A 25,649-nucleotide genomic window follows, 5' to 3' on the forward strand; every position below is an offset into this window, starting at 1 on the left:
GAGGATCCTGCAGCACGTCCAGCCACCGTCCAAGTCGTCACTCATACCACCAGCGGTCCGCAGGATCCAACAACCAAGCCCGTGGCTGCATCGCGGGGACGCAGGCCCTCTTGCGCAGCCGCTGCTTACACTCCAAGACGCCAGATCACGCCATCTCCACCACCTTCCGGGCGTCAGGCATCTTCCCCAGAGTCCTCTTAAGCTACAGCCCTCTCCTCCGCCCCAGCCAAGGGGAAATGGACCATAGCTGGGCTCCGCAAGACGCTCGCCAGCTCTGGCATCGTCCTCCCACGCCGTTCCTCCAAAGCGGATCTCCTCGGCCTCTACGCATCTCTCCACAGGGCCCCCTACTCTACGCCAGGACTCAGCAAAAAGCCATCACAGAGCTTGGGCCACGCCCCGAACGCCGCAGTCGCCAGCCACTGCCCTCCTTCTCGATCTTCCAAGCGGAAGCTCGCCGCTCATGCCGGCGGAGAACAGGCCATCGCCTCTATAAGCCGCTGCGGTAGCACGAGCTCGCCCACACCGGCGGCTAATTCCCGTCCACAGCTTTTGCCCCACCATTCTCTTAACTCCCTTCCCCTCCCATGGCCCGCAGCACCGCCGTCCAATCATAACACAAGTGTTCCCCTGCTCATGGCACAAGCACCAGTGACCCCCATACCCCCTCTCTTCCCTTCTCTTTTCTCTGCCCCAGGAGCCATCCCTAGCATGAGCCTGCCTTCAATCTTACAGGCTCCGATGCCCACCATTCCCCCTCTCTTCTCTTCTTTTTTTCTCCGCCCCAGGAGCCGTCCCTAGCGCAAGCCCGCCTCCAATCTCGCAGACTCCGTTGCCCGCCATTCCCCCTCTCTTTCCTCTTTTTTCCGTCCCAGGAGACGGCCGCAGCGCAGACTTACCTCCACTTACAGTCCCGGTAGCCCCCTTTCCTCCTCCTCAGACCCACTCTTCCTTCTCATTAGCCTCAGCTACGCCCCTTCCAGCCTCTCCAAATGCTCTAGCGCAGGAACCTCCCCCGGTACCCAACTCCATCAGAACCCAGATTCTGGCAGAAATTCAGATCGCTGGCACCAGAGGCGGATCCGCCCCCAACCCCAGTTCCTCCTTATTCAGAACTGATATTCCTGTAAACCACCCTCTGAGACCCCTCCTCGAAGCCTCCATCAATTCCATTCTCCAAGCTGTCTCCCCTAGGACTCTCTAACATTTCCCCTCCGTCTATAGTTTGCCTTTGCCTGATTTTTTTTTTCCCTGCTTATTTATCTCTCATCTCAACTCCAATAAAAACCTCCAAGCCAGCTCCAATAAAGGATACCTAAGCAGAATCCAGTTTTTCCACAAACTGTTATATGGCTCGCCTTCATCCCATATAACCAATTCGCAGACCTCCCTTCTCATCAAAGGTATCCAAATAACCCAGCCCAACCGCCCAGACCCCAGACAACCTATCACCTTAAAAATTTTGACCAACTGCATCTCCACCCTCCGTAAAGGTTACCATTCCATCCTCACTGCCCGCACATTAGAAGCCATGTTTATCCTGGCTTTCTTCGGTTTCCTCAGATGCTCTGAGCTCGCCATTACATCTGGTTTAAACCCACCCATCCACCCAACTATCTCCGATCTAGCAGTGCTAGACGGTGAAACCATCTCTTACTTCATAAAACAAAGTAAGACAGACCAAACAAAGAAAGGCCCCTTCATCTATATTTCAAACCTTCAATCACCCTCCAACCATTTCAAACCCTCCTAGCCTTCCTCCAGCTCAGGAAATCCCAATCCAAACTCCCTTCTGACCCTTATTATGTGAGTATAGGAGAACATAAGTCTAAGTGGACGTCCATGACATGCGGAGTCCCACAAGGCTCAATTCTAGCGCCGCTGTTGTTCAGCCTGTATATGCTCCCACTAAGTCAAATAATGAGAAACAACCAAATTGCATATCACAGCTATGCAGATGATACCCAGATTTACCTAGCCTTATCGCCAAATGACTACAGCCCCATTGACTCTCTCTGCCAATGCATTGATGAAATTAACAGTTGGATGTGCCAAAACTTTTTACAGTTAACCCTCTGGGGCCGACGGTCACGCCGGCGTGACCAACCTACTTTTTTTAAGATCAGCGCAAAAGACACTAAAAATGCTCTGTCGGTTTAAGTCATACACATTAGAGATATACATCAATGGAAACTGTAAAGCTTGCACTTTTATTTGGGCACACTCAAAAGAACAGCAGAAAGTTGTGTTTTTTTATTTAGAATAAAGAAAACAAACAGGGTGATTTCTGTTTTCTCTGTCTCCGTGAACTGCTTTTAGAAATGCGTCACTTATATCATTCAAACACGGTGAATATTTAGCACACAAACATAAAAGTGGTATCTACTGAAAGCTTGAGATTTATGCTTTTAAACGAAGTAAGTTTTATCAAAAACAAATAATCTGTGATAAATTAATCTATATGAAACCAAGGAGATGTCTAGTCTATCCAGTTCCAACTAATTATCTCTAATGTGACCGCGCCCACTATCGCGAAATCTTTTGCCATGCAAATTAGCCATGTGCTACTAGCGCGGCAAGGACCGGAGTATCTGTACGCGAGGAAACTCCCACATCCTCCACACAAACTCCCAAATTCCTGACTTTTATTCTAGTGTAAAACAAGTTTTTGACTTTTTTTGTATTTTTTTAAGGGCACACAAAATAGCAGGTAAGATTTGTTTCATTTGTTGAACAGAATTCAGAAGAAGTTTTCAGAAATGCCACAAAGTCTGTGCACATCTGTGTGGTAAGATGAGGGAGCTCAATAATGTGTCTTGGACCTTCATTATGTATGTTTTGTTTATACAGTGATAGTAAATAAAATAAAAATAATCTAAAACTCCATTCTCTGAATCTTCTCACATTGTTTCCTTACTTGCTATAGTCAAGTCAGTCATTGATGGGGCCATTAGGGAGGGCCCTTTTGTCTTTCAGGTGTGAATTGCTAAATATTCATGGGCCATTGCCACACCTATGAATAATCCCTTTCGATCAACAAAACATGTTTTATAAAATTTAAATCAATATATTGTTTTCTCTGAACGAGTGAACGAGATGATTTTCACATCATTTGGTTGAAAAAATTCTAGCCTACGACATCCAATTATCTAAAACATGTGCTACTAGCGCGGCAAGGACCGGAGTATCTGTACGCGAGGAAACTCCCACATCACCGCAACAAAGCAACATGACTTCAAGTTCATCTTGGTTACAGTTTGTTACTGAATGAAGATATGCTGTGAGGAATAAGACTTATATTTACCTCAATCCTAAGAAGGACGCGATGCGATGCAAACCCAGCAGGAGGAGACATTTACATGAGTAAGTCTTACTTTCATTTTCCTACTAGCTTTCGCTGTTATTTACTTTGACAAAACATGTACACATTTTACTAGTTAGACTTATTCCAAACTAAAATTCCTGACTTTATCAAATGAAACATTATGAAGTACGTTTGATTGCATTGCATCTCTTACAATGGCAGGATATTTATAATGTTCTAGAAAAACGATGTGATTATGACTGTGAGATGCATTTATGACGATATCTTTATGAATGTAGAATCATACTTTATTTATTTATTTTATTGTATAACAGTGTAAAAGTAATATGAGTGCTTACACTGAATGTGTGTTTACATCACGTTTATTAGTAATATAGTGCTAAACGATAATTATTAGTTTCTTAGATATTACATGTCCTTTTTTTTACATTAGTACAAATTCTAGAGTATAGACTGTATTCTGACAGATGATCCTGATATGATTTTTGGTTTGTTTTGTTTTTGTAGTGATCTCAAACCTGCTCAAAAGATGAATCCTGCCCTCTTTCCCATGAGTCCCTTCAAACTGTTTTCCTCTGAGAGCACTAGAAACTTGAGATGTTCAACTACACTGATATTCTAGTGTAAAACAAGTTTTTGACTTTTTTTGTATTTTTTTAAGGGCACACAAAATAGCAGGTAAGATTTGTTTCATTTGTTGAACAGAATTCAGAAGAAGTTTTCAGAAATGCCACAAAGTCTGCACATCTGTGTGGTAAGATGAGGGAGCTCAATAATGTGTCTTGGACCTTCATTATGTATGTTTTGTTTATACAGTGATAGTAAATAAAATAAAAATAATCTAAAACTCCATTCTCTGAATCTTCTCACATTGTTTCCTTACTTGCTATAGTCAAGTCAGTCATTGATGGGGCCATTAGGGAGGGCTCTTTTGTCTCTCAGGTGTGAATTGCTAAATATTCATGGGCCATTGCCACACCTATGAATAATCCCTTTCGATCACAAAACATGTTTTAGAAAATTTAAATCAATATATTGTTTTCTCTGAACGAGTGAACGAGATGATTTTCACATCATTTGGTTGAAAAAATTCTAGCCTACGACATCCAATTATCTAAAGTCTTGTAAAGAAATGTCCTGTATGTGCTTCATGGCCTTATTTCAGTGACTTCAAAACTTTAGATTTTCAATAACCACGCATAAACATAGTTTTCTCAAAAACACAAACATGCACATTAATGTTGCTTGCATATTATTGTAGCCCAATATGTGCTGATTACAATGTAATCTGACTTTAACCATTCATATGTTTTTAAGATACTGAAAAAAGCACAAATGTCAGGGCATGTCAAAACTTCTTCAGACCCCAAAACACCTCAGGCCCCAGAGGGTTAAACAAGGAGAAAACGGAAGTCATAGCATTTGGAAACAAAGATGAAGTTCATAAGGTAAATGCGTACCTTGACACTAGGGGTCAAAAAACAAAAAATCAAGTCAAGAATCTGGGTGTGATTCTGGAGTCAGACCTCAGTTTCAGTAGCCATGTCAAAGCAGTAACTAAATCAGCATACTACCATCTAAAAAACATTGCAAGAATTAGATGTTTTGTTTCCCGTCAAGATTTGGAGAAACTTGTTCATGCCTTTATCACCAGCAGGGTGGACTATTGTAATGGTCTCCTCACCGGCCTCCCCAAGAAGACCATTAGACAGTTGCAGCTCATACAGAACGCTGCTGCCAGGATTCTGACTAGAACCAAAAAATCAGAGCATATTACACCAGTCCTTAGGTCCTTACACTGGCTTCCAGTTATGTTTAGGATAGATTTTAAAGTACTTCTACTCGTTTATAAAGCACTCAATGGCCTAGGACCTACATACATTGCAAATATGCTCACTGTATACAAACCTAACAGACAACTCAGATCACTAGGATCGAGTCAGTTAGTAATATCAAGAGTTCACACAAAACAAGGGGAATCCGCTTTTAGCTATTATGCCGCCCGCAGTTGGAATCAGCTTCCAGAAGAGATCAGATGTGCTTTACTAAATATCTTCATGGAACATGATCTTAATATCCTAATGATTTTTGGCATAAAAAACATTAGCCACATTTAAATGCAGACTGAAAACTCACCTGTTTAGTTGTGCATTTATTGAATGAGCACTGTGCTACGTCCGAACAGACTGCATTATTTTATGTATAATCATTTTACTGTGCAAATTAATTTTAAAATCAATTTTTCTGTTTTTATTGTTGTTAGTGATAACCATTTCTACTGTTTTTAATTAATTTAAATCAATTTTAAAATCATTTAAAATGTTCTTCTGTTTGTGTGATTATTATTTTAAATTTTTATGACTATGATTTTATGCTATTACTCTTATGTACAGCACTTTGAATTACCATTGTGTATGAAATGTGCTATATAAATAAACTTGCCTTGCCTCTCTTTACCGACGACTTCAACCGCCCCGCCACACACTTCTGGTTCCAAAAGCACCTTGAGTCTGTCTTGCTTCTCTCTGGTACCCCAGCCGACTACTTTTCCAGCCATTCTTTCCGTAAAGGCGCAGCAGGCACAGCCGCTTTAAAAAAGGCTTCTCCCAACAGCAGATCCAAGCACTTGGCCGCTGGTCATCAGAAGCTTTCAAGAACTACATCCGAGCAGAAAGCTCCTTCATCAAGGAAACCCACCAAACCCTAGTCAGTCAACCCATTTTAACGTCAGCCCACTCCCGTCCACTTGATCTCTAGCCCGCTTCAACCATCCTCTTTGTGTCCCACTCCCGCGGGACCTCTCACCTCCATTTCCCCGACTGCCACAGCTGCTCCCGCCCCCGCTGGAGCCCCAAATAAGACTACAAATGCGACTTGCTTTACAGCAGGCTTCACAAAAGGTTTTCATTCTTTCATAAAGTCATACAACATACTCTACCTTGTCAAAAAGCCGGTCCTGCATAGCCTCCAAAAGATGAAATACTAAAGATGAAACGTGCCAGCTTTGATAGCGCTCTTTGTTGAACTTCCACCATGGAAGCACGCTAGAGCCCTGCACAGGCCTTAAATCTAAGCCCTAGCCCGGCCCTGGCCCGAGACGCACAGGCTGTAGCCCGGTCTTTGTCCGCCAGCTTATCAAAAATTTTGTCCCGAGTCCGAATCTTTATTTCCGCCAAACAGCTTATACTGTTTCAGCTATTAAAATAGACCAGATTTGTATTTAAAAGAAAGTTTATGTTTTTTCGTTTAGTTTTTTTTATCAGAACAATTTAGAGAAATGTTTGGAGTTTTTTGTTTATTTGTTTTTTAAATGTAAGTTTTAGTTTTTTAAGTGACATCGATATCCAGGCGGTATGTGGTCCACAGTGAGTTTACTCAATTTAACCTATATATCAAATCAACACTTGACTAGTCTACAATGCAATCCACAGATATAAAACAAACATCAATAAAAGTTAATACATTTAAAGTTTATTATCACCATCTCAGAACAAAGGCATTTTGAACAGGGCAGGCAGCTGTGCTGCACAAAACCGGAACATACAAAGTCGCAGTGGTAAAGTAAACGAATAATAAAAAAATAAAATAAAGTAGTGTTGTCAAAAATATAGATAAATATCGATACTGAAATATCTGAACGATACCAATACTAATTTCCCGAAGTATCGATAATAGCCGAGCTGTCACTTTCACTTCTTCACAAAGGTGAGTTGACAAACACCACACGTGACTGCAGTGCCTGTCTCGTCTCACCCCACGTCCGGCTTTGTTTGATAAAGAACACAGCATGAGTGCTATCTGGAAATATTTTGGATATGAAACAAATGAACATGGAAAGCCAAAGTACACAAGCAAGCCAATATGTAAGAGTTGCTACAGAGCAGTGCTAACAAAAGGCGCTAACACCACTAATTTCGCAAAGCACCTGAAAGACAGACACCCGGATTTTTATAAAGAAGAACTGTTCTCATTTTAACATTACTGAATCATTAAATAATATTGCCTATTATTGTTGCTGATTTGAGTGTTGTCCCGTTTCTTACCGTAGTTCGTTAATATAATCAGATTGAGGAATCTTAGACGAGTAAATACTTTAACTGCGGTCAAATGTAAATTAACTGCGCTTATTTAACTTTATTTTAAAAAAATCATTACTTAAATTCTGCGATTTGTCTTAATGTCAATCCAGTGAGCAACTGAACATTGTGTTCGTGTGCGATGCACGCATGTTTGCTTGCGTTGATCGTTGATTATGAATCCGGCATTAAAATCTGTTCATCAAATAATGTTAATCTATTAACCAGCATTTATGAACGATGAGCAATGCATTTGTTTCAGAATATTTGAATCTTTGATAACGGTAATAAAAATACAACGGATCATGTTAGCTTTGGTCCAATAAAAAATATTAACAGATATAACTTTTGGATTTTAATTAATTTATTAGTAAATTATAGCTGTTAATAATAACTGTTAACTAAGATTAATAAATGTTTTGAAAGTATTTTTCATTGTTTATTCATGCTAACTAACAAATATCTTTTACCACTAACTTAAATTCTAAGATTATTAAGATAGTTTTGTTAATTTTAAAAGTGTGGGTTAAAAAGAAAAAAAAAAAAGTTTACGACCTACACTACCAGTTGTATTTGAACAGCGAAAAAGTATGAAGCTCAAACTCAAATGAAGCTAAGAAGCTGAACAGGGCCGTAGCAGTGTACAAATGCATACCTCATTGTCATGTTCTAGACTATATTTATCTTTAAATTAAAAAAAGAAATTTACCTCCTTAATATTGTGGCAGTTTTTTTTCTCTGTGGTATCGAAAAAAGTATCGAATATCGTTATATAAGTTAAAAATTCCAGTATCGTGACAACACTAATATAAAGAATAAAAAATAATATAGAAAACTTCAAAAACACAACTTTACCACGTTGCTGGAAATCTCTGTGCTGCGCAGAGTATGTGAGCGGAGTGGAGCAGCAACAATTTCCCCCAGTGCTCCTTGCATTTAATTATCGCTCCGCTCCAGCTCCACTCCTCGCTCACTGATATCAGAAACACCGCTCCGCGAGCAAAAAAATTCAGTATGTGTGAAATGTAACAGTCCTGTTCATAAAATATAACGAAATAAAATAACAGGAGAGTTTCAAACACTAGTGTGCAATATTTGTTCCGACCACAGCTAATAATTGTCAGCATTAAAAGAGTATTGCTGCTTTATCCAGTGCAAAGTTTGTAATGAAAATAATATGTTTACGTCAGTTATTTTACCTACAGATCACATTATTTCTGATATGAGTGATCCATCTCTATCATGCTAAACATGTTTAACATATGATTTCCTGCTTAATGTGCAGTTATATTACGGACCATTGGCATGAATTGTACTCATGATGGAGTCGTCATGTCGAAGTCGTCATCTGATTCATTGAATTTGATCGGATGTCCAGGAGACGCGAGTGTTGCGTCTATTTTTCGGTCCGCTGTGAAACAAAGCGCAGACTGATTTACTCCGTGTTTTGCTAAAATGTGCTTATGCAGATGCCATTGTTGTTATACACATTTACGACGCTCGCGAACAAATTACTGACTTACTGCTTGTTCTCCCTCTACTTATTTAACTTTCAATGCTGGTTATTTCAGTGACTGACTGATGCATGCCCGCACGACAATCGCCTTAGATGAATCGCCCAGCCCTAAAAGGAAGTCAAAATTAATGACTAATGAGTCAAAATAAGTGCGCCTCTGCTGCCATCTACTGGTTATTTTACATAAAAAAATTTTAATCACAAAAACATTATTTTGATATATATTGTGTTTGGTCCCATTAAAAATATAATTTAAGATGGATTTTAGAGCTATAAAGTGCTGTAAATAGTTGTATGAAATACTTAAAAGTAATTTAAAAAAGTGCTTGAATTTCTCTCCTAAAATGTTGTACGAACTAGTGTTGGACTATTTCTGCTGCACCACTAAGACTACAGTTAACACTACTGTTCCAGCATCAGCCTTGTTTGATCTGTTCATAAAATAATTGAGTAACACTTTCTTTGAAACACGTATTTATAATGCATTCTTAGTGTTCTTAGTGCATTATATTGGATGCATAATGCATTATAAAAAAAAAAAAAACTTATAGTATGTTATATCATCTCAAGAGTATAAATAAGAACTGTTTTAATGTATTATAATATTTACTTATTTTGGTTATAGCTTTTAAGACTATGATTATCTCACGTCACGGTTATGTCGTTTCATAAGTCTCAGTCTTAGACAGTTTTTGAGAACTAACTCTGCAACTGCATGTCAGCTAGCAGTAATTATTATTAGTATTATGCTAAATATATTCAAACACTGTATTTTGATGGTTCCCCAAAAGACAAACTGATATGTAACTTTGCAAGTATGTGAATCTACTACCTAGCCTCACCTTAATCTAAGTTTACTAATAATCATAAGAGTGTTAGTTGACATGTAGTTGCAAAGTTGCTCCTAGTCAATAGACTAGGGGGACAATCCAAATAAAATGTAATATAATGTAATATATATATATATATATATATATATATATATATATATATAGGCTATATGTATATATATGTAATATGATATATTCCATTTTAATTGCGTCAGTATTATTAAAGCTTTGAAAGCCTGATGTACCACAAACAATCATTAAAGATGAAATGAAGATTAAAAACCAACCTTTTTGTTCCTCATGTTTTATTCTCAAAGGTTCTGGTTCCTCCTGTTTTATTCTCAAAGGTTCTGGTTCCTCTTGTTTTATTCTCCAGGTTTCTAGTTCACTCATGTTCTCCTCATTCTCCACTTTAACAAACTCCATCTTCACAGCAGCAGATCTCAGATCAGCAGATACTTCTCCAGATATTCCTGCTTGCTTCCAAACCTAGTCACAACTGTGAGGATGAGAATATTACAGGTATTTACTGACCGGATTCAAAAACTGTATTTTTCTATTTAAAGAAACTTCATTTCTCACAGACTGAACTAAAACCGAATAGGCCTATTTCACAACGTGACGTCAACAAGCCGGAAGTAGGGAAAACTATTTTCCGGTAAAAGCGCGTCAAGAACAATGGCGGAGACTAAAAGTAGTCAATCTTGTTGCGTACCGTTGTGTTTCAATTCGAAAAAGAAACAACCGTACTTATCGTTTCATAGCTTTCCAACTGAGGAAAATATGAAAAAACGTTGGATCGTTGAGGAAAATATGAAAAAACGTTGGATCTGGGCCATACATTTACAGTGAAGAAGGGCAGCACTTTTGTGTGTGCTATGCACTTTACGGAGGATGAAGTCCGCGTCCATACACAGTCCGGTCGAAAATATCTTACACCGCAGGCTGTGCCTTCCAGGTTTTCGTGGAACAACTGGGGAGACGTTAAATCACGCCAGACACGGACGGCAAAACGAGGTATCTGTGGTGAGCAGGAGGAAGCAAATGTTGAAATGGAGAGCGTTGATACGGCGCTGCCGGTGCAGGAACACGATTATAACAGCCGGCCTCCTCCAGGTGAGTGTAGCATGTTAGCTAATACAATAACTAACGTACAAATTGTCCAGAGTCAACAAAGATAAATACTTGAACACTAGGTAATTATTAATGAAATAGAGATTACATAATTTTCTAAATATATACAATGCTATAAATATAAAATTATGCTCACAGTTATGCTAACAATGGAATATGTTAGTGAGGTGAGAGTGCGAACCAATAACACGATTTAAACCCAGTTATAACTTAATTTTTACTAATGTCATCAGCAATTATACTGCTCTCTGTGGATTACTCAGTGGTTTTTAATCATGTTGCTGAAGCATTAATGTCCAATGATATAGACATTGCAAAAAACAAATGAAATAAAGCAAATTCAGATTTGTTATAATAATGGTATGTGAGACTATTGGGGTGAATAAAGAATTTACAGTGATGTTAAAAATATTGTATAATTGCACAAATCTGTAATAGTTATTTTAACAAATTGAGTTTTTTTTTCCCGTCAGAAATGTACTCTAATAATGAATTGCCATGTTTAACATTATACTTTTAAAAAAGTTTTATTTTGTTTATGTTTATTTAGGTGCTCTGGATGAGGCATTAGAGAAAATAAAGGAGCTGGAGGAACTGGTTTCAAGCCTAACCATCTCACGATCTTTGCTGGATAGATGGTGTGTGTCTGATGAAGACTTCAGATATTTCACGAGGTTCTCAAACAAAAACATCTTTTTCGTTTTCTGGAGATCTATTGAGCCCTCTGCTTCCAAAATTGTGTACTGGTCCAAAGCCAAGAGGATTGGAATTTCAGCTGTAGAGAAGGAGGTTGTGAAGCCAAGCCCCCAGCGCAAAATGCAGCTTATTGATGAGTTTTTCATGTTTTGTTTGCGAGTCGCTGTTGGTCTTAGAGAGAGAGTTTTGGCCGAGGTATTCCAAGTAAGCACTTCTACAGTGAGCCGAGTTATAATAACGTGGGCAAACTACTTATATCTTGTGTTGGGATCAGTTCAAATCTGGATGTCCCGGGAACAGGTGAGACGGACGATGCCTGTGAAATTTCAGCAGTACTGCCCAAATGTGAGGGTCATCATTGATTGCACAGAGTTCAGATGTGAGTGTCCAGAGGCAATTACCCTCCACTCTGAAACATTCTCAGCCTACAAGAGCCATACCACCTTTAAAGCTTTGATTGGAGTGGCACCTTGTGGTGCAATCACATTTGCGTCAAAGTTATTCACTGGTTCTATCTCTGACAAGGAGTTGACAAGGCAGTCTGGAATCTTGGACTTACTAGAGCCAGGTGATGAGGTCATGGCAGATAAGGGCTTCCTCATTGGAAAGATGCTGGAGGATGTTAGGGCAAAATTAATCATCCCCCCTTTCAAGCACAGAGACCAGTTTAGCAGAGAGGAAACTGAGAGAACCCAGGCCATTGCCAGACTCCGCATACTTGTTGAACGTGCAATAAGACGAGTAAAAGAGTACCACATTTGGGATTCCCCTGTTCCCCTCACTTTAGCAGGCACAGTCAATCAGATGTGGTCATGCTGTTGCATGATGGCAAATTACCAGGGTCCTTTAGATCTTGAAGGTGAGATAAAATATTGGATGGAGTGAACATTCTGTGAGGCAGTAACATCGGCCTCCACCTCCTCCTGCTCACCGGCCAGTAACATCGGCCAGGCCAGTAACATCGGCCTCCTCCTGCTCACCGGCCAGTAACATCGGCCAGGCCAGTAACATCGGCCTCCACTTCCTCCTGCTCACCGGCCAGTAACATCGGCCAGGCCAGTAACATCGGCCTCCTCCTGCTCACCGGCCAGTAACATCGGCCAGGCCAGTAACATCGGCCTCCACCTCCTCCTGCTCACCAGCCAGTAACATCGGCCAGGCCAGTAACATCGGCCTCCACCTCCTCCTGCTCACCGGCCAGTAACATCGGCCAGGCCAGTAACATCGGCCTCCACCTCCTCCTGCTCACCAGCCAGTAACATCGGCCAGGCCAGTAACATCGGCCTCCACCTCCTCCTGCTCACCAGCCAGTAACATCGGCCAGGCCAGTAACATCGGCCTCCTCCTGCTCACCGGCCAGTAACATCGGCCAGGCCAGTAACATCGGCCTCCACCTCCTCCTGCTCATCGGCCAGTAACATCGGCCAGGCCAGTAACATCGGCCTCCACCTCCTCCTGCTCACCAGCCAGTAACATCGGCCAGGCCAGTAACATCGGCCTCCACCTCCTCCTGCTCATCGGCCAGTAACATCGGCCAGGCCAGTAACATCGGCCTCCACCTCCTCCTGCTCACCAGCCAGTAACATCGGCCAGGCCAGTAACATCGGCCTCCACCTCCTCCTGCTCATCGGCCAGTAACATCGGCCAGGCCAGTAACATCGGCCTCCACCTCCTCCTGCTCACCGGCCAGTAACATCGGCCAGGCCAGTAACATCGGCCTCCACCTCCTCCTGCTCACCGGCCAGTAACATCGGCCAGGCCAGTAACATCGGCCTCCACCTCCTCCTGCTCACCGGCCAGTAACATCGGCCTCCACCTCCTCCTGCTCATCGGCCAGTAACATCGGCCAGGCCAGTAACATCGGCCTCCACCTCCTCCTGCTCACCGGCCAGTAACATCGGCCAGGCCAGTAACATCGGCCTCCACCTCCTCCTGCTCACCGGCCAGTAACATCGGCCTCCACCTCCTCCTGCTCACCGGCCAGTAACATCGGCCAGGCCAGTAACATCGGCCTCCACCTCCTCCTGCTCACCGGCCAGTAACATCGGCCAGGCCAGTAACATCGGCCAGGCCAGTAACATCGGCCTCCACCTCCTCCTGCTCACCGGCCAGTAACATCGGCCAGGCCAGTAACATCGGCCTCCACCTCCTCCTGCTCACCGGCCAGTAACATCGGCCTCCACCTCCTCCTGCTCATCGGCCAGTAACATCGGCCAGGCCAGTAACATCGGCCTCCACCTCCTCCTGCTCACCGGCCAGTAACATCGGCCAGGCCAGTAACATCGGCCTCCACCTCCTCCTGCTCACCGGCCAGTAACATCGGCCTCCACCTCCTCCTGCTCACCGGCCAGTAACATCGGCCAGGCCAGTAACATCGGCCTCCACCTCCTCCTGCTCATCGGCCAGTAACATCGGCCAGGCCAGTAACATCGGCCTCCACCTCCTCCTGCTCACCAGCCAGTAACATCGGCCAGGCCAGTAACATCGGCCTCCACCTCCTCCTGCTCATCGGCCAGTAACATCGGCCAGGCCAGTAACATCGGCCTCCACCTCCTCCTGCTCACCGGCCAGTAACATCGGCCAGGCCAGTAACATCGGCCTCCACCTCCTCCTGCTCACCGGCCAGTAACATCGGCCTCCACCTCCTCCTGCTCACCGGCCAGTAACATCGGCCAGGCCAGTAACATCGGCCTCCACCTCCTCCTGCTCACCGGCCAGTAACATCGGCCTCCACCTCCTCCTGCTCACCAGCCAGTAACATCGGCCTCCACCTCCTCCTGCTCACCGGCCAGTAACATCGGCCAGGCCAGTAACATCGGCCTCCACCTCCTCCTGCTCACCAGCCAGTAACATCGGCCTCCACCTCCTCCTGCTCACCAGCCAGTAACATCGGCCAGGCCAGTAACATCGGCCTCCACCTCCTCCTGCTCACCGGCCAGTAACATCGGCCAGGCCAGTAACATCGGCCTCCTCCTGCTCACCGGCCAGTAACATCGGCCAGGCCAGTAACATCGGCCTCCACCTCCTCCTGCTCATCGGCCAGTAACATCGGCCAGGCCAGTAACATCGGCCTCCTCCTGCTCACCGGCCAGTAACATCGGCCAGGCCAGTAACATCGGCCTCCACCTCCTCCTGCTCATCGGCCAGTAACATCGGCCAGGCCAGTAACATCGGCCTCCACCTCCTCCTGCTCACCAGCCAGTAACATCGGCCAGGCCAGTAACATCGGCCTCCACCTCCTCCTGCTCATCGGCCAGTAACATCGGCCAGGCCAGTAACATCGGCCTCCACCTCCTCCTGCTCACCAGCCAGTAACATCGGCCAGGCCAGTAACATCGGCCTCCACCTCCTCCTGCTCATCGGCCAGTAACATCGGCCAGGCCAGTAACATCGGCCTCCACCTCCTCCTGCTCACCGGCCAGTAACATCGGCCAGGCCAGTAACATCGGCCTCCACCTCCTCCTGCTCACCGGCCAGTAACATCGGCCTCCACCTCCTCCTGCTCATCGGCCAGTAACATCGGCCAGGCCAGTAACATCGGCCTCCACCTCCTCCTGCTCATCGGCCAGTAACATCGGCCAGGCCAGTAACATCGGCCTCCACCTCCTCCTGCTCACCGGCCAGTAACATCGGCCTCCACCTCCTCCTGCTCACCGCCCAGTAACATCGGCCAGGCCAGTAACATCGGCCTCCACCTCCTCCTGCTCACCGGCCAGTAACATCGGCCTCCACCTCCTCCTGCTCATCGGCCAGCAACATCGGCCAGGCCAGTAACATCGGCCTCCACCTCCTCCTGCTCATCGGCCAGTAACATCGGCCAGGCCAGTAACATCGGCCTCCACCTCCTCCTGCTCACCGGCCAGTAACATCGGCCAGGCCAGTAACATCGGCCTCCACCTCCTCCTGCTCACCGGCCAGTAACATCGGCCTCCACCTCCTCCTGCTCACCGGCCAGTAACATCGGCCAGGCCAGTAACATCGGCCTCCACCTCCTCCTGCTCATCGGCCAGTAACATCGGCCAGGCCAGTAACATCGGCCAGGCCAGTAACATCGGCCTCCACCTCCTCCTGCTCACCAGCCAGTAACATCGGCCAGGCCAGTAACATCGGCCTCCACCTCCTCCTGCTCATCGGCCAGTAACATCGGCCAGGCCAGTAACATCGGCCTCCACCTCCTCCTGCTCACCGGCCAGTAACATCGGCCAGGCCAGTAACATCGGCCTCCACCTCCTCCTGCTCACCGGCCAGTAACATCGGCCTCCACCTCCTCCTGCTCACCGGCCAGTAACATCGGCCAGGCCAGTAACATCGGCCTCCACCTCCTCCTGCTCACCGGCCAGTAACATCGGCCTCCACCTCCTCCTGCTCACCAGCCAGTAACATCGGCCTCCACCTCCTCCTGCTCACCGGCCAGTAACATCGGCCAGGCCAGTAACATCGGCCTCCACCTCCTCCTGCTCACCAGCCAGTAACATCGGCCTCCACCTCCTCCTGCTCACCGGCCAGTAACATCGGCCAGGCCAGTAACATCGGCCTCCACCTCCTCCTGCTCACCGGCCAGTAACATCGGCCTCCACCTCCTCCTGCTCACCAGCCAGTAACATCGGCCAGGCCAGTAACATCGGCTTCCACCTCCTCCTGCTCACCAGCCAGTAACATCGGCCTCCACCTCCTCCTGCTCACCCGCCAGTAACATCGGCCACTTCTTAGCCTTGCCACTGAACAAGAGCAGGTACAGCATCTTAAAGTTTAATCACCCTGTTTAATAAGCGAAGCCCACTACATAAATTTTATCAATTAAGTACCTTAAATTATTTGTGTACTAAAATCTCTGTCTGTCTCTCTCTCTGTCAAGATCCAGGGGGCAAGCATGGATCCAGATCCAACTCCTCCCACCTTACGTATACCTAAACCTTCCTGTCTCCACCCGATCCCTAATCCCACCCATCTTCACCCCTAAACCTACCATAATCTCCACCTCCTAGATGTGGAACCAACCCAGCCCATGGATCTTGTGTTCTGCAGTAAAGGGCTACTCAAGTAATTTCTCTAATTTTCATTTTCTATTTTACATACCTGCAAACTTGTCACTTTAATATGGAATGACCCATATAACCAATAGATGGCAGCAGAGGATTATTTATTATGCAGCTGCCTTTTAAACTCCCTATATTTTTCAAGACAGTTTTCTTTTTGATTTATTATACAATATCTAGTATAATAAATTGTAGTACTTTTACCGCCCTTAAGTGTGTGTGTGTGTGTGTGTGTGTATGTGTGTGTGTGTGTATATATATATATATATATATATATATATATATATAGTTTGTGAATGTTTTTCAGTTTCCCTCCATGGCGTTTGCGTGCGTGTGTTTGTGAAACCCTTGTCCAAGCTAAGAAGGAAAAAATAATGTTTTTCAGTATCCCCGCGGACACTGTCACCTTTTTTCCTCTGATGAGTTTGCAGGTCTGATTTTAGTATTTTGATCAATGTTCTTATTAATGGTGGTAAAGTATTAAGTAGCATTAATAGATCACCTACACACATTTAAAACACACATAATCTTTGTTTCATTTAACAGAAGCTTTTCCTAACCTAGCCTACTTTGTGACACTGTGGTCTATCTTCTGGTAAGTTTGAGTTTTTGTTACCCTTTTCAGACAGGATTTTAAGTTCCATTATTTTGTATGTCATTTTCTGGATCAAATGTTAGAAGTGAAGATTGTTTTATTTTGATTTGGGAAAGAAAATCATCAAACTTTTATTTAATAAATTTTTAACACAAACTAACTCTCTTTCCTTTTCTTTTCTTTTACCTGCAACAGCATCTGTTAGATTTTGAACACACTGACTTGACGGTCATTGACTCATCTTTCCATCTTGGGAAAAGTAAGTTTAAACAATATCATAAATCTTCTAACCATAAAATTATTAATCTAAGTTGAATAAGTTATAGAAGATCCTAAAGTCTATTGCAGTAAACTAATCCTCAGATTTTTTTTCTTGCAAACTAAATAACTATAAAACATAGAAATATAATATAACAACATACAATAGAAAAATCATTTGTTTGGCAACAATTTTGTCTATTTTCTCCCTAGCAAAACGTGAATGTATGTGCCAAAGTAGAATTCATCAGCTTTGGCCTTGATTTCTTGGATCAGCTCATCATCTCTCCATACTCTCTCCACAGTGAAGTCACCCCTAGTATGTGTCACCAGATCACACCAAGCTAAGCCAGTGACCATCAGCTGACCCTGGACTTGCCAGTGGTAGGTGTGTGATTTTCAAAGTTTTGCTTGGCCCCCAACAAATTCAGTGTGTGATGCCTCTCCTATGTCTTTTACATCAGGGCACTTAACTTCTACAAGGCCATAGGGAGGGTCTTCATTTGGGTCTTCCACCTTGCCATCTGGACTAGCACCAAGGTGTGGCGCTTCAGGGTGGATGATGAGACCGCATGGACGAACATTCACACTGAAGGTCTCAGCATAGCGGCGAAGAACCACTGGCTCAAGTTCCACTCCTCGACGCATTGCTTTTGTCTGGGGGGCACCTTTGATGATCCGGCCAGCAAGTGTTTTTGCCGTGGATTCTGACCTCACATGAGCCGCTTCATAGAACTTGCTTGCTGTAAGCCGGAAACGACGCATGCTGAACCAGAGTGGGCTTTTGGATTGATCCCGTGTTCCCTCCTCAATAATTACTGACATTTCAGGTGTCACCTCCAGGCTCTGCATATGCATGAGTTCAGCCCAGCTGCCAGGGACAAAATGATACTGTGGAAGTGTGTATTGTGGGACAGGTAATGAGGGGAATTCTGGTACATTTGGATGGGTAGACACATGCGTTGGCTGCACAGCAGGGCACTGGTACGAAAGCAGTGAACCTTTTGGGACCTCTCCAAATTTTGATGACACCATGGTTACTGCAGACATCCCATCAACAATCTTTGCAATAAGTGGTTGAGGTCGAAGGGGAATGAGGGAAGCTGCTCCAGCAACCACATCATTATCAGGCAAAGGTCCTAAAGAAAATGTTTATGTCTCACTGCACTGTTAATTGTTAATTATTTTGAAAATGTATTTTATTAGTATCTGGAGATTACCTCCATATGCTTTGTACAGAGTTGACTGCACACTGCTCCTACCAGAAGCTTTTGGCTTACGCACCACAAGCTCATCCACTGGTTCTGGAGTAATGCCCTGGATGAAACAATTATTTATTTTATTTATTTACTTATTTATTCATTCATGTATGTATTTATAATATTGTACGGGATTGTGATCTGATTTGCACATTATGCACTTTAATGTATTTATTTATGCTAACTTTTTAATATTTAATACTGCCTTATTGTTATCTGTTGTCAAATTAAAACAGTTTGAAGGATCAGCAGTTCTCTTCTTCATTTTACCTGGGTGCGGGGCCTATGCCAGGCTTGCTGCTTGCTTGTGCATGCAAGGGCAGTAGGAACGTTCTTGGTGCCTAGTGTACTAAAATGTGCTGTCTGGTAAAGTAATGCAACCAGATGGTTGCATAAACTTCTTCCAGCAGCACACGAGCATGTATGTGCGGTCAGTTGAGGTGGGGTACTGGTTTCAAGTGTGATCTAAAGAAAGTGATACAAAGACTATGTATTTCACATATTTAACACTTTAGGGTGTACACTGAGCTGTTTACCCCATATATATACTCATACGTGTGTATATATATATATTTTATATATATAATATATTATATTACATAATTACATACACATAATATATACACAAGTATGTATATCTACTATATGGTATGTAGTATCAAATGCTGTGTTATCTTAATCCTAACTGCAGATGGTGCTGTTATCGCTAAGTTTGATATTAAGACAAGTACTGCATTATAAACAATCATTAGCTAAATACTGAACGTATTTACCTCAAGCTGATGTGGTTCCTCACGCTTTCGTAATGACCTATAGCACCTGGCCCTAATTACCACTTTCGCTGAAATAATGTTTGAGACTGAAGTGTCCAAACAAACAAACACACACACACAAAAGTTGTTAACAGGACGTTTTTATTATTAATAGACCACTTTTAAATTAATCCATAAAAACAACATTGCGCAAATTATCTATTATGACAGCTGTCTAATAAATTACACATACCTTGATAATCAAAAATGAATTGCTCAAAAAAGAATTTGTAACCCTTGTCTAATTTTGATCGCCTCACATCTCCCTGAAAACTATCAACAAAACGGACAACATCTGCTATTCTAGTTGTTGGTACATTTATTAATGACTGGGAGAAAACGAGTTCGCGCTCCATTTTTGTGAATGAATCACGATCGTAACGGGCGGCAGCGCGACCGGAAGTATCGCTTCCCTACTTCCGTTCTTGGACGCCATATTGTGAGATAGGCCTATCACAACAAAACAACAGAGAGCGGTGAAACTAATCTTCTTCTTCTTAGGTTTAATGGTGTTTATCACACAGAAGTGTGTGTGTTAGTGCCACCCGCTGGACTGGAGTGTGAAGCGCTGAAAGGAGGGAAAATATTACGGGGAATGACTTTGTGTGTCTACAAGATGCGCTATTTTCTTTTTTCTTTTCTTTAAAAAAGCGGATCTGCGCAAATAAATGAAAATGACTTCAAATTAAGACTCACATCATGGTATTTGATCAGCATCAACAGTCTTTGTCAGTGAATATTAAAGGAGAAAAAAAAGAGAATAATATGCTTTCCTACAATATACAAAAAAGTATTTAACCCACAATGCCCCAACCTCAATCTACAGTTTAACTGAGTCCCTACAGGATAGACAAGTACAAAAACATTTGAAAAATGTGTCTACCCTTGATTCCTTTTCCCATCCTCTCTGCCATTCCTTTATTAAACTTGATTATGACCTTTTCTGCATCTTTAATTAGCAAAAACCGTGTCAACATATTCAGTTGTTACTCCTCATCTTCCCTTTTAACAGTGAACAGTTCAGTTAATAAATACAAGATACAATACCTGCTTTACTAGAAACTTAATCTCTAGAAGTGCATTCATTAAAAAGTATAATTGTGTAGCCTACTATCAGTGTTATGATTTTAGTGAAGTTACAAGTTTTGAAACCAAAATACTTGCAACATCCAGTTAGACCTGTTGTAAACTCAGAAGAGAAGATCAGGAGACTCTTGATTGAGATGTTACTGTGTGTCACTGCAGTCATCCAGACTGACTAAAACACTCAATCACTGAAGTTTTATACAGATTTCAGGATCGTCATTAGAAGATAAAATATGCAAAGGATGTAAGCAGTTACAGGAATTTGTCCAGATATACAGCAACTCTAATCCAATCAGCAGAACTATAGACTCATTATGACAGAGATCAGGGAAAGTCTCACCTTCAGCCTCTGCATTCATATTTAACTCAGATATTGATCAGAAACAAAGACACCAATTAAAGAAATGAGGCAGAAACATCAACAGCCAATAAAGACAAAAGATGACACTTACCATCATTTCACATTCATATTCACACACTCCTAAAGAGAGATATATTCATTTAAAACGAACTGATCACATCCTTTGAATACTGTGTTTAAGCTTGTGATCTGAGAGCTTTGTCTTCATCTGTAAGAACGGCCTCCTGAAATCTGAATAAAACTCCAGTGATTGAGTGTTTTAGTCAGTCTGGATGACTGAAGCGACACACAGGAACAGCTCAAACAAGAGTCTCCTGATCTTCATTTTCCTGCAGGTGTATTAAAGGTATTTTGTTTTCAAAATGTCTAACTTCACTAAAATCATAACAATAATACAACATGACATATTTGATTTTTTTTCTGATGGATGTACTTCTAGTTAATGTTACTAATAAACTGTTTATTATGTCTTGTATTTATTAGCCAAACTTTTCAATGTTAACAAAAGAAGATAAGGGGTAACAGCTGAATATGTTTTTGCCAATTAACGAAACTGAAAAGGTAATAATTAATGGACTATATTCCTTTTAAATTTGCCATCACACCTTTGTAAACATTATACAGCAGCATTGACTAGTTTAATGTGAATTTAATGGCAAGGTATATAAAGCATAGTCTTATAAATGAACATTAATAAAGAATACTATTAATAGATTTACAATGTTAGTAACTTTAGAAAAGCATCATCACATGAGTAAGAAATTCTATTCTATAATCAACATTTCTATGATATATTTGTGATTCTAGAGAGCAGTGCACCAATGGGACTTTTATTTTGCTCTTGTGATGTGACGTCATAAAGATGCGCCGAGCTCCTCATCTGTTTGTGATTCACCTGAAGAAAGGTTTGTGCTTTTAAAGTTTTTAAACCAATGGACATTGTTGCGTTTTTAAAGCGGTTTTACAAGCTATGTAAAATAAATCATCCTTATTAAATATAACGTTGAAATTCTTTATTCAGTGTTACTGAAGACGTTAGCCTTTAGTAACAGAGAATGTGCGTCTCATTTCTCTCTCAATCGTGTGATGATAAGAAGTGACGAGAGAAACTGAGAATCCGAATCATTTGAATCAAATCATTTGTGAAATGATTCAGTGATTCGATTCAAACGACAACAACAAACACAAACGACTGAATCACAACCGAGAATTATTTCATGAAAGGGTAATATTTTAGATATGAAAAAACTAATAATTTAATACCAAATATAAATCAAAATAGCCTAAAATTATAATCTAAATATGAACCTTTGGTGTTATTTGTATATATTTTATAATTTTTATATATAAGTCTAACTCTCTGACTGTCTTTCTAGTGTACTGACTACTGAACTAGGAGCTGATTGAGACTCACCCAGAGATCTAGTTTGCATTGATTTTTCTATTATTTATTCTCATCTTAAACAGGACAAAGTGTACAAACACACAGAAAAACACCTGGAGAATCAACAGAGATCCACGTGTCACACTATTATAAAGATGGCGTTTATTAAGGAGGAGAGTGAGGACATGAAGATTGAAGAAACATTCAGAGTCAAACATGAAGATACTGAGGAACAAACAGGTTGGTTTTTATTCTCAAAGCTGGACTCACTCATTTGATCCTTATTAAAATGTCCAGCTCTACAGAAAAAAAAAAACATATTTTGTGTAACATTAAACACAATATCTACTTTTGATTAGAAAACAATGAAAGCGGTATCTGACAAAAAAAAAAAAAACGTTATTTTGCTTGAAGCAAACAATGACACTTCAGTTTTTAACTTGACATTTGTTTTAATTGTAAGTGATTTTTTTGCTATCATCAAAAGTGTGTTATTAAAATGTAAATAGCAGTGAATGTTCATTACAACAAGCAATAAATAATCATATTTCAGAAACACCAGCTTGTAGCTTGTTTTACTGAAGATGCAGGACAGCCACCAGTAGTGCATTACAATAGTCCAGTCTAGACGTTATGAATGCATCAAATAACTGTTCTGCATCTGAAACAGGTAACATGTTCTGTAATATTTATTCATCTTGTATTTAATTTAAATACATTAAATATGAAATGACGTTACATGTACTTTGTTACTATAAAATAGAAACCGAAAATCTCTCATCGTAACCTTTGTGGGTTTAATTAGGAAATATTTCTTACTTGAATGCTGTTTTTAAATTCTCTAACGTGAAGATAAACATGGCAGATTATGTGTGGGTTTTTTAAAAGGAGTGTGTTTTTTTTTATCATTATATGGTAATAGTTTTTTAATTAATTGACAGCACTTGTCTAAGTGTTTTGATGTCTGTTGCTTTGTGCCTTTAAACTGCTGTTAACTTACATTTTTCGTATTTCATCTCAGACCTGATGGCACTGAAAGAGGAGAGTCAAGAACTCAAAGAAACAGAAGAGAAAGATCAAAATGAGAAACATGATTTCAAAACTGAAGTAAAATCAATTAGTTGCTCACAGAATAAAAAAACATCCTCACCAGAAATAAGTAAAAAAACACAAACTACAAACCTTAATTCTAACATGAGAATTCAGACTGGAGAGAGACCTCACAGCTGCCAACAGTGTGGGAAGAGTTTTATCTTAAGTGGACATCTTAACAGTCACATGAAAATTCACATTGAAAAGAAGCCAGTAATATGCCCTCAGTGTGGAAAGAGTTTTACAAAGAAAAAAAAACCTTACTGTCCACATGAAAACTCACTCTGGAGAAAAGCCTTTCACCTGCCCTCATTGTGAAATGAGATTTATGTGGAAAAACACCTTTACTGTCCACATGAGAATTCACACTGGAGAGAAGCCTTTCATCTGCAAACTGTGTGGGAAGAGTTTCACACAGAAAAAAAACCTTACTGTCCACATGAGAATTCACACTGGGGAAAAGCCTTTCAGCTGCAAACTGTGTGGAAAGAGTTTCACATGTAATGAAAGACTTAAGACTCACATGAGAATTCACTCCGAAGAGAATCCATTCCAATGTGATCAATGTGGAAAAAGTTTTACTCAGAAAAGTCAACTTAATATCCACATGAGAAATCATACTGGAGAGAAACCTTACTCCTGCAAACTGTGTGAGAAGAGTTTCTCACAAAAAGGTGTTCTTAAGACACACATGAAAATTCACTCCGAAAAGAAGCCGTTCATATGTCCTGAGTGTGGAAAGAGTTTTACACTGAAAGGTGCGCTTGATAACCACATGAGAATTCACACTGGAGAGAAGCCTTTTACCTGTGAACAGTGTGGAAAGAGTTTCAAGTATAAAGCAAGTCTTGATGTTCACTTGAGCATTCACACTGGAGAGAAACCTTTTACCTGTGAACAGTGTGGAAAGTGTTTCACGCATAAAGTAAACCTTAAGGTTCACATGACAGTTCACACTGGAGAGAAACCGTACAAGTGTGTTCAGTGTGAGAAGAGTTTCACATGTCAAAGCAGCCTGATACGTCATTTGAAAACTCATTCTGGAAAGGAACCGCCATTTTCTTCAGTGCAAGAAGAGGTTTAGAAAGAGGAGCAATTTCTACAATCATCTGTACATTCATTTTGAAAGACATTCAATTGTAGTCAAAGTATTAAAACATTGTTTTTCATCAGACTTACAGATACTTGTGAACAATCATGCAAATGTAAAACTGTGTTCTTTGTTCAAGAGTGTACTGAGATAAAAGCTGTGTAAAAATCAAGTCTATGTTCACACTTTGGGCTACATTTGATCACCTTCATTTTTATGCTATACCATGCTGCTTTTTTTTCTTTAGTTTTTGTACTTCTGTGGCCATACCTGACCATCTGCTCTACTGTAGTTTCAAATAATGAGTGATTACAGTAGATCCTCTCAAAGTGTGACTATGACGAGTATGTCACTCAATTCAATGTGTTGATTTCTCTGTATGGAAATATTAGACAAACGTTTACCTTGCTGGGAAAAGCAACAATGTAACTGGAAGATTATAAATTAATTGACACAAACTGAACAAAATGACTTGTTCCCATTGATTTTAAGTGTATTTTAGCTTATTGTTTAGTTGATCTCAATTTAATGTTGTAATATCTGTTTACGTTTATGGACTTTATCAGAAGCATGAAATATTATAAGAAATATTATACTAGGTTTGTGCAGGTCTGTTTTTTAATCTGCACAGTTCATTCTTTGTTGTACTTTCAGTAGCCTGTATGTACAGTAAATATAAGTACTATTTCCTTTATAATTCATTTGCTCCAATAAACAATCCTAAGCAGTTGGCCTTCATTCATTTTCTTGTTAATTATATATACATTATTATACATTAAAGAAAGTATTTTTTTTTTATTGATTAACCAGTTGTATTCAGCAGTAACACATTTTCATACCCCTCCTCTATCCATGTACAAATAGCTTCTCATCAACCCATTATATCTATTTTCTTTTGGCTACCCAGCCAAGCTACTGTCACACTTGAGCAGGATGAGGAGTGTAATGAAGGAGCAGGAATCCGGAGTAAAATGAAAACACTAATATCTATTAATAAACAAACGATGAACATAGAGAAACTGAAAACCATGTAACTTCAATGACGGACAAAGGGGAGTGAGGAGACACATACTTAAATACACTGAACACAGGGTGTGGT

The 25,649-nt window shown here is 41.4% G+C and overlaps 1 long non-coding RNA gene and 1 pseudogene across 1 annotated transcript; both read left to right on the plus strand.

Moving 5' to 3' along the window:
• Nucleotides 1-25,202, plus strand: part of LOC141338195 (uncharacterized) — a 103,881-nt pseudogene extending 78,679 nt beyond the window's left edge.
• Nucleotides 16,442-17,907, plus strand: LOC141339201 (uncharacterized). The gene is made up of 4 exons (XR_012355906.1): nt 16,442-16,617; nt 17,160-17,208; nt 17,404-17,467; nt 17,772-17,907. It is a non-coding gene; the product is annotated as an uncharacterized lncRNA (long non-coding RNA).
• Nucleotides 25,203-25,649: the final 447 nt, after the last annotated feature.

The sequence above is a fragment of the Garra rufa genome, chromosome 7 (assembly GCF_049309525.1).
Source record: "Garra rufa chromosome 7, GarRuf1.0, whole genome shotgun sequence".
Taxonomy (NCBI): Eukaryota; Metazoa; Chordata; class Actinopteri; order Cypriniformes; family Cyprinidae; genus Garra; species Garra rufa.